Raw genomic sequence first — 10,467 nt, forward strand, 5'->3', positions numbered from 1 at the left:
GGGGAAAAAAAATCATACTTTTTCCCCTCGTCTGCAGCCACCTCTTTAAATATTGTTACAATCAGGTGAGGAGGGGTCGAAAGGCTCCCCTCTTGTCACTCTCCTAGTTTGACTGCAACAGGGTTCATTTCTTTTAAACATTGGATGTGCTTACCAATTCAATGAGTGTTTAACCCTTTTATGTGCAATGATCATAAAAGAGCCACTGGACAGGTTTTCTTGAGTTTAAACAAGAAAGAGGTTGGTTTATTGTACTTAAAAATCAAAACCTGATCTAAGGAAAATAATAAACTATGATAAACTACACTGCAATTTTCACACACACATGAGAATCACACACACACAAATAGGTTACAGAGTGAAGAAGGATAAATTGGTTGGATTAGAGTCCAGAAAGAATACAAAAATATACAGTCTGTGGAGTCTGGTATTTCAATTGTCTTCCGGTTGAACTCGTGGTCCTAAAGTTTCTGGCTGGTAGAGGTGGCCACCTGGTTCAGGGTTTCCTTGGAGACAGTGATGTAAATCGCTTTCTCCCTGGAGTCTCTGTCTGCAGCCATGACAGACTTGGATGTTTTGAAGCCTGCAGACAGGTTCAAACTGACAGCGTTGCCTGGAGAGAGCAAGAGAGACAGTCAGACAGACCACTTGGATCCTGCACTGGTTAAAACACAGATGTTTGTCTGATGTATCCAAAAGACACTCCAAGTTTTCACACAGATGGAGAGACTGTCACAAAATTGTCCCAGTGTATTCTGTTTTGAACTTTAATGAGATCCAAGTCTAAGAATTTCAATCTCTCTCAGGTCTCATTATTTCATTGTTTCTTTGAGGTTCGTCTCCACTAGTGTTAATGTTCCAAGATAGCTTTGAATATCTTGCTAATGAAGACGATACCAGACAGCTCATTCAACCTGCTCAAGCCATTGTTCTGGATGAGGGCTAGTCAGACATTTGTCTCCACATCGATACCTCGGAATGTGAGGTATTTCAATGCAAATTGCGGTGGCCATCTTAGCTGCGTTAAATTTGAATTTAGGTTTCCAGCTTTCTTTCTAAAAGTTTAGTTTAGGTTTCCAACAGATGCTCCCCAACTCCCCCCCCCCCCACCCCCCCCCCCCCACCATCCCCCAGCATATCAGACCTACTGCTGGTAGGAGTCACACTCTTGTTTCCACCTCCAGCTTTATAGAAAGTAATTGATCCTGGTATTCCTGTTATGCTGTCAGCATTATTCTATCCTGCCATACCTCTGTGTTTGCATCAGGGGGCCAGGAATTTCGGGGTCTATTCCTTTGAAGCTGGAGTGGGGTGAGGGGGAAGTGAGATGCATATTTATCCAATTAACATAAGGGAAAGCAGAATCTAGTTCCTAGGCAGTTAAAATGCATGTGTGATCAAATACATTTGTTCCAGGATCTTATACAATGGCTAAATCATTACACTTGTCCCAAACACTCAGCCAGCCTGAACAGATTGTGTTTTGGACAAGACTTGGGCCAATGGTACAGAGAACTATAGTGCTGCAGTTCGGGGGAGAGAAATCAGCAAAGGCATATATCCGGTCGCACAGTGAAGCTGCTATCAGCTGATGGAGAAGTATTGTTGGAGACTGTGAATGCATCCATGCCCCAATCTGTGCTGTACCCTTGGTTGGCACAGTACAGCTGATAAAACTGGAGAAAAGCAAACAATAAATGTGTTTACAAAATTATATTGCAGATACATGCACCACTAGGAGTCAGACCTCACCACACTATTTTAAGCATTACCCCGAAGCTTATTTATATGCAAACACACAGCGCTATCCAGTCTGGTTAGTCATGCTTACATGTGATTAAATTTCGCCAATGATTTAAGACAAGCGATCTTCAATAAAGGAGAAAAGAAGCATTATGCCTACATGCAAGGCCATCTGGTTGGACTGGTTTTAACAAACCAGATTGGATCAAAGTACATCGAGTGTAAACAAACAACCATGGCAATGATTTACAGCTAGGGTCCATTAACTGTGAAATAAGTTACTGTGCATAGTAATGCACAACAGGTAGCAACAAATGGGAGCAAATTTCCTCGGGGCTTCTCTCGCTCTGTAATTGTAACCTCAGTGGAGAGAGATGACTGAAATCCCCTTATGTGTATAAATGTTTACATGTGTAAATGAGGTTTCCACTGAAGTTACGCCAGTGGAGGAGCAGAAGCCCCTCGGAAATTCCTGGCAAGTCAGAATTTCCTGTAAATGCAAGAGTCCATTCTTAAGAAAACAATGATGCCCATGAATGGATTGGCAAGTTTGGTGTTCCATTCCATTTTTTTAATTAAAATGTAATGTCATTTGTGAGCATTGTTCCGTGGTAAACAGTTATAATGGACTTGAATTTTTCTCAAGCAAACCTGCTGCTTATACATTCCATATAGGCACATGGAGCCACTGTCTGTGATATTTTGTGCGGTGGCTCATTTACATGAAAAGGGCGGACCACCCGCCCCCGATAACGTCATCGGGGGCGGGCGCTCCATCCCCAGCAATGGTGTCCGGCGCCACCACGTAGGCACCAGCGTCATTTTTTAAGGGTTTCAGGTCCTTGCGACTTATTAAAATTTTTGAAATGACAGAATGCTGTAAAATAAAGATAGACATTTATTCACATTCTCAATTCCCTCTCCCACACCCACAATGAGTAATAAATATGTAAATTGCCCTTTCCCCCCCCAAAAAAATTTTTTTCAGGTCGCGCACATTTCCCCCCCCCCCCCACTGAACTTCATTACCTTTGACCCTCAACCCCTTCCCACCATCCCCGCAACTAATAGGAAGAGATTTCCCCGCTCCTCCACACCACCCAGGCCAACCTTGAAATTTTCATTCATTCCCCCCTTCCTCAGCAGTGTTCCGCTTGGGATCGCCGAATGGTGGCCGGAATATCGGCATGGGATGGCTGTCATGGAAAGGTAGGTAATTATTCAGTGATTAATATAGATTTTAATATTGAAATTAAGGTTCTGCCGCTGAGCAGCAGAGGGGGCCGCCCCAGGCCTCACCGCCGCCAGTAAAATGGGGTGGGGGCTTCCTGGCGTCGAGGCTCGTGGCAGGCCTCTCCTGGAGGTATTTTCCAGGCCCCGCCGTCATCACCCCTGACGTCGGGGGGGCTGGTAAAATTCAGCCCTCTGATGTCAATGTATGCAAATAAAGGCTTTTGCCATTTTGATGCACCACATGGAATACACCTGAAGGCCAATCCACCTTTAATATATGAGCATATATACATTTCATATTCCTAATCTGAACAGTGAGGCCAGAGTGAGTTGAGCATCTGTTTTGATACTTGGAAGATAAATGTTGGATTTGTGCCAGATAACGCTAAACATGGACATATTTTCATTCTCTGCACTTCTGTCTGCTGGAAAGTGGTTGCCAGAAATAATTTCCCTTTATATTTATTTTATATTTCAATTAAGGGGCATAGATATTATAAAGGAAGGTAATTAAATGCAAATTACTTCACCCTTTTACACATTAAACAACCATAGAATCATAGACATTTACAGCGCGGTAGGTCAGAGCTTCCACTATTTCTTCTCTTGCCTGGGATACATTCCGTCCAGGCCTGGAGATTTATCCACTTTCAAAGATGTTAAACCCCTTAATACTTCCTCTCTCACTATGTTAATTCAATCTAATATTTCACTCTCCTCCTCCCTGTTTGCAATGTCTGTATTGTCCCTTTCTTTTGTGAAAACAGACATAAAGGCCGGAATTTTACTTAACCAAATCGGGTCCGTTCGGGGGGGTGCAGGTGGTAAAATGGCATCCGATGACGTTGGGACCAGTCCCCGGTGTCATCACGCGTAGATGCCATTTTATGATACAGGAAGTCGGACGCGATTGAATCGACGCTCGCACGCCCGACCGCAATTAATTTAAAGGCACTTAAATCAATCGAGCAGCCAATTGTCTGCAAATTTACGCGGCCATTTGATTTTACGGCCGTAAATTGTGTCGGGGACCCGGCAGCTTTGAAAGGGCGGAAGGCAGGCAATCAGTGTGAGTGTTGCAGGTAAAGCTTTTGGTGTTGCCTAGCTGAGAGAGTTTCTGTGTTTTATATTTTTTTTTTATTTAGAGATACAGCACTGAAACAGGCCCTTCGGCCCATCAAGTCTGTGCCGACCATCAACCACCCATTTATACTAATCTTATACTAATTCCATATTCCTACCACATCCCCATCTGTCCCTATATTCCCCTGCCACCTACCTCTACTAGGGGCAATTTATAATGGCCAATTTACCTATCAACCTGCAAGTCTTTGGCATGTGGGAGGAAACCGGAGCACCCGGAGGAAACCCACGCAGACACAGGGTGACCGTCGCCCTTAACCTTTATGCGTGTGTCTCTATCTAAGCGTCGATTGCAGACCTGTGCGCAGTCTCCCAAGCAGCTGCACACCACTGCATAAAGGTTGTGACTGATGCACTGTTCAGACAAGCTAACAATTTCATTAGTTTCAAAACAGACAACACCAGCCAGCCTGAAAGAGAAAGAGCATTCTGTGCAATAGCTGGGTTCCCAATGGTTCAGGGAGTTATAGACTGTACACATGTGACAATTAGATCACCAGCAGGTCATTCAGGGGTATTCATTAACCGAAAAAGCTTCCATTCATTGAACGTTCAACTTGTATGCGATCACTGCAAGAGAATAATGCAGATTTGTGCAGGGTACCCAGGGAGTTGCCACGATGCATACATTCTCAGAAACTTCCAGGTGCCTGCTCTTGTCAGTCCCCCGGACAGACTGGAAGGTTGGATACTTGGCGACAGGGGTTATCCTGTGAAGACATGGCTGATGATACCCGTGAGAATCCCAAGGAGTCATGCTGAGGAACGCATCAATGAGAGCCATACAGCCACAAGAGTCACAATCGAACAAACGATTGGCCTGCTCAAGATGAGATTTAGGTGTCTGGACCGATCAGGTGGATCACTGCAGTACACGCCAGCACGGGCATCCAGGATTATTGTCGTTTGCTGCACCTTGCATAACCTGGCAATGGAAAGGGGAGACGTCATTGAGGCATCATCAGATGAAGATGGAGTTTCTGACGAGGTCGATGGGTACCACCCACATGATGGCAGGGGAGAGGAAGCAGAATGTCGTCTGGAATTAAGAGCAAGAGAGACCCGGGATGCACTAATAGGCAGGCATTTCTCTAGAGAGGATCTCTTCATGCAAAGATTTCACTTTGTGGCATGCAATGAGCAATTGAGGGATTGCGAAAGGGGAAAGACACGCACATGAAAGGGAAGAGATCATCACTTCAGCAGCAACGATGTCTGATGCTACCTCATGGATGATATAAGCAAAGTTACATGTTCAAACCACAAATTTATTTACAGCGATGTAATGTACAACTGAAATAAATAATTGGAAGGTAACCCAGTGAACCAGGAGAGATGTTACTGTGATTTCTTAAAACGTTTGCGGGTGCTCTTTTGTGTGGACGTTCCCTCGCCACCAGACCGACCAGAGGCAGGTGGCTGATCAGGCAGCCACCCTGCTCTTGATGACTTTGGTGGACGTCCTCTGCCTCTTCTCCTATTTAAACAAGCTCACCTAGTTTAGATAAATGATTTGGTCTCTCGCACCCTCACCCATTGGGTTTGTTGTTGCATTTCAGCGTGACTGCAATGCAGTGTCCAATTTGAACACTATTGGATCACAATGCATCCCAGACCTGCCCATCCTGCATCCCAATACAATGGAGCAGGCAAGGACTGCTCATTGCTGGTTACCACCTTGCATCGTTAGGACAGACTGACCCTTCCCTGACACAATGAGATTAATGAGGAGTACCCCTTACCCAGGCAGAGTGAAGCAGGTCATTGAACTGCTTGCGGCGCTGGAGCCATGTCTTCCATACCACACAGCGGCTGCTGACCTCCTCGGTGACCTCCAGACAGGCCCTCTCGGTCACTTCTGCAGGCCTTCTTTGACCATCAACATTGAATAATATGTCCCGCCTCGCCTCCACTGCCTGGAGGAGGACCTGCAGAGATTCATCTGAGAATCTGGGGGCTGTGGTGAACCTTCTCCCATCCATCGCTCTGGATTTGGTCTGCAAATGTTGACCCCTTTTCTGTCCCTGGGCACTGTCACTGTTCCCTGACTTCTTCACTTTCCAGTCAGCTGATCGTCTCGGCAGTTACACTGACAGCTCCTCCTCCACTGCATTCTCCTGAGTGTCTGCTCCATTGTACTTCTGTCTGCCTTTATACAGTGCTGTCATTGGCCCGAACCCACGAACCTCCAAGCCACACACCATCCTGACTTGGAACTATATCGCCGTTCCTTCACTGTCACTGGGTCAAAATCCTGGAACTTCCTTCCTAACAGCACTGTGGGTGTACATACCCACTGCAGCAGTTCAAGAAGGCAGCTCACCACCACCTTCTCAAGGGCAATTAGGGACGGGCAATAGATACTGACCTAGCCAGCGATGCCCACATCCCATGAATGAATAATAATTATAGACCTGTGAGCCTCACTTCGGTTGTGGGTAAAATGTTGGAAAAGGTTATAAGAGACAGGATTTATAATCATCTTGAAAAGAATAAGTACATTAGAGATAGTCAGCACAGTTTTGTGAAGGGTAGGTCGTGCCTCACAAACCTTATTGAGTTTTTCGAGAAGGTGACCAAACAGGTGGATGAGGGTAAAGCAGTGGATGTGGTGTATATGGATTTCAGTAAGGCGTTTGATAAGGTTCCCCACGGTAGGCTATTGCAGAAAATACGCAAGTATGGGGTTGAAGGTGATTTAGAGCTTTGGATCAGAAATTGGCTAGCTGAAAGAAGACAGAGGGTGGTGGTTGATGGCAAATGTTCATCCTGGAGTTTAGTTACTAGTGGTGTACCGCAAGGATCTGTTTTGGGGCCATTGCTGTTTGTCATTTTTATAAATGACCTGGAAGAGGGTGTAGAAGGGTGGGTTAGTAAATTTGCAGATGACACTAAGGTCGGTGGAGTTGTGGATAGTGCCGAAGGATGTTGTAGGGTACAGAGAGACATAGATAGGCTGCAGAGCTGGGCTGAGAGATGGCAAATGGAGTTTAATGCGGAAAAGTGTGAGGTGATTCACTTTGGAAGGAGTAACAGGAATGCAGAGTACTGGGCTAATGGGAAGATTCTTGTTAGTGCAGATGAGCAGAGAGATCTTGGTGTCCAGGTGCATAAATCCCTGAAGGTTGCTAACCAGGTTAATAGGGCTGTCAAGAAGGCATATGGTGTGTTAGCTTTTATTAGTAGGGGGGTCGAGTTTCGGAGCCACGAGGTCATGCTGCAGCTGTACAAGACTCTGGTGAGACCGCACCTGGAGTATTGCGTGCAGTTCTGGTCACCGCATTATAGAAAGGATGTGGAAGCTTTGGAAAGGGTGCAGAGGAGATTTACTAGGATGTTGCCTGGTATGGAGGGAAGGTCTTACGAGGAAAGGCTGAGGGACTTGAGGTTGTTTTCGTTGGAGAGAAGGAGGAGGAGAGGTGACTTAATAGAGACATATAAGATAATCAGAGGGTTAGATAGGGTGGATAGTGAGCGTCTTTTTCCTCGGATGGTGATGGCAAACACGAGGGGACATAGCTTCAAGTTGAGGGGTGATAGATATAGGACAGATGTGAGAGGTAGTTTCTTTACTCAGAGAGTAGTAAGGGCGTGGAATGCCCTGCCTGCAGCAGTAGTAGATTCGCCAACTTTAAGGGCATTTAAGTGGACATTGGATAGACACATGGATGAAAATGGAATAGTGTAGGTCAGATGGTTTCACAGCTCGGCGCAACATCGAGGGCCAAAGGGCCTGTACTGCGCTGTAATATTCTAATTCTAATTCTAATTCTAATAAAGAAAATCAGGTCAAGCTATTTTTTTGGAATGCCCCAGGTTATTAGTTCTGACTGATGGAATCGGCTTCATTGGTGTTAAAGGGGTGATTGTGGTCCACAATTTGGGGTGCCAGTGAAGGCATGAGGTCCCCACTCCAAAACACATCACTTACAATTGTGAACCTCGTTTTGGGATGCATTATAATGTTTTAAGATAGCAGATCAGTGTACATTGCTGTTGGTTCCCTGCCAGCATTCCTTGTTCTTACTCAAAGTGTACATAAACCCCATATAAATGAAGGTCTGTCTAAAGGCCAATGTGCAAAATATATACTTATGATGTGCATTAGCTGTGTGTTCAGCACCCAACTAAAGGGCTGAATTTTAACTTTCCATTGGGAAAGTCAGGCAGGGTGTATAACAGGATCAGCTACTGCCTGTTTCCTGCCAATGCCAAAAATTAAGATCAGACCTTGCATGTTAAAGATTAGTTACATTCTGGCCTGGTTGCAAGAAATTTCTTAAAGCTGGACCTCTTCAAATTATTAAATACCAATCGAATTTAAAGTCATGAAGAATGAATTCAGTGCTCTCCATTCAATATATTCAATCAAAGGAGGTGAAGAAGGTCAAAGCAGTAATGCGAAAGAGTTTGGATTGTAACAGAGTTGCACTGACTGCACGTGCCATTAGGCAGTCCATCTCTATGCATTCCTGCAATAAAATAAATGGCAATAGTAACATCAATTTCTAATGAAATGCTGGCCTGGATTTTAGTCCGGAAGTGCGTGCTGTGCCAGGTGAGGGGGAGGGGTGGCTTGGGAGGGTTATTTTGAGGTTGGAATACCCAAAAGACTGGGTTTCCCGAATGTCTTGCAGTTTTTAGCTGTCAGTTAAGTCAGTGACCCTTCTGAAACATTAACTCTGCTTCTCTCTGCACAGATGCTGCCAGACCTGCTGAGTATTTCCAGCATTTCTTGTTTTTATTTCAGATTTCCAGCATCTGCAGTATTTTGCTTTTATTATTATGGGGTTTATTATAACAAAACTGGAACATAGACACACAAGTCGTAATTACACAAGCACATCTAAACATGTGTTACGATCTCAGGCTCCACCCACACTGCCTGGTCATATGTGACTCGACATCACTTCCTCTAATGTCCTGCAATTGTAGTCCTTAAGGTGGTCTGGTCTTAAGGTCATCCCACAACGTGGTTGGGGGGGTGCAGACGGTTTGGGGTGAGGGGGTTTACTGGATATCTTGTTGGGCCTGGAATGAACACTCCTGCTCTTCTTGGGCCACAAGTAATGTTGTAAAGACACTTACCTCCTGGATTCAGCCCTTCTCATCTCCCTTCACCTGCTGGGTCTCCCAAGGCCTAGAAAATACAACCGATGTGTTAAAAATAGAATAACAGTTAAAATGAAGTCAGGCAACCTCATTGTAATATTTAAATGACCAACCCAACTCCTGTGAGTGGATTGGTCACCTGCCCCTTGTCCTGCCTCCATTAAAGGGGGTGTGTTTGAGGTGGGTAACTTGCTGTTTCAGGCTTTTTGAATTTTAACCTCTGACAAGACCCGAAGTCACCCTCTTTTTGGGGTAAAGTTCAGCTTGTTAACTGTCTTTATCTCCACAGATGTGGCCTGATCTGCTGAATATTTCCACCATTTTCTGTTTTTATTACCAATTTCTATTGCAATCCTTACATTTTTTCTTTAATAAACCTTTTGTCATCAAACAGTCCAGGTAAATAAAGCTAGTTTAAAATTATACCTGCCAGCTTTCTTTCTGTTTCAAGCCAGAGCTGCTCTTTCTCCATGTTCTGCTGCTGTGAGTACAGTTCCCTCAGTTCAGCCTGCTCTAGCGTGTTATTACTTACTCTAAGGAAACTTCCGCCTGCCCTGTAAGCTTTATGGCCGTCCATGTCTCCGCTTTAAAGACGTCTGCAAACGCGACATGAAATCCTGTGACATTGATCACAAGTCGTGGGAGTCAGTTGCCAGCGTTCGCCAGAGCTGGCGGGCAGCCATAAAGACGGGGCTAAAATGTGGCGAGTCGAAGAGACTTAGTAGTTGGCAGGAAAAAAGACAGAGGCGCAAGGAGAGAGCCAACTGTGCAACAGCCCCGACAAACAAATTTCTCTGCAGCACCTGTGGAAGAGCCTGTCACTCTAGAATTGACCTTTATAGCCACTCCAGGCACTGCTTCACAAACCACTGACCACCTCCAGGCGCGTATCCATTGTCTCTCGAGATAAGGAGGCCCAAAGAAGAACTAAGGCAACTTCCGCCTGCCCAGTAAGCTTTAGAGAAAAGATTTCTCACTTCTAAATATCTTAATCCTTGCACAATATAAAATGGCAAATCTCCAGCCCCATTCTTGGAAAAGACATGTCATGGGGTTTAAAATGTCACAAGAGTTGCATCACTGCTTATTAGTTTTGCAATTCCCTGTTTCCAAATGCTATTTGCAATCGCTTATCAGACCACTTTGCACCTAGTTATATACAGCTTTGCCTGATATTCTCAACCATGATCGCAGGTAGGAAAAAGCAGCTCTAAGTAAGAATTCACTGCAAGAGTA

General features: G+C 44.9%; 1 long non-coding RNA gene across 2 annotated transcripts; it reads right to left on the minus strand.

The window, feature by feature from the left end:
• Positions 1-246: 246 nt before the first annotated feature.
• Positions 247-10,195, minus strand: LOC137368643 (uncharacterized). 2 transcript variants are annotated; one of them, XR_010974797.1, is made up of 3 exons: positions 10,035-10,195; positions 9,208-9,259; positions 247-613 (listed from the first exon to the last, which is right to left on the minus strand). It is a non-coding gene; the product is annotated as an uncharacterized lncRNA (long non-coding RNA). The 2 variants fall into 2 exon arrangements; XR_010974796.1 differs by lacking the exon at positions 10,035-10,195 and adding an exon at positions 9,658-10,027.
• Positions 10,196-10,467: the final 272 nt, after the last annotated feature.

Source organism: Heterodontus francisci, chromosome 4 (assembly GCF_036365525.1).
Source record: "Heterodontus francisci isolate sHetFra1 chromosome 4, sHetFra1.hap1, whole genome shotgun sequence".
NCBI lineage: Eukaryota > Metazoa > Chordata > Chondrichthyes > Heterodontiformes > Heterodontidae > Heterodontus > Heterodontus francisci.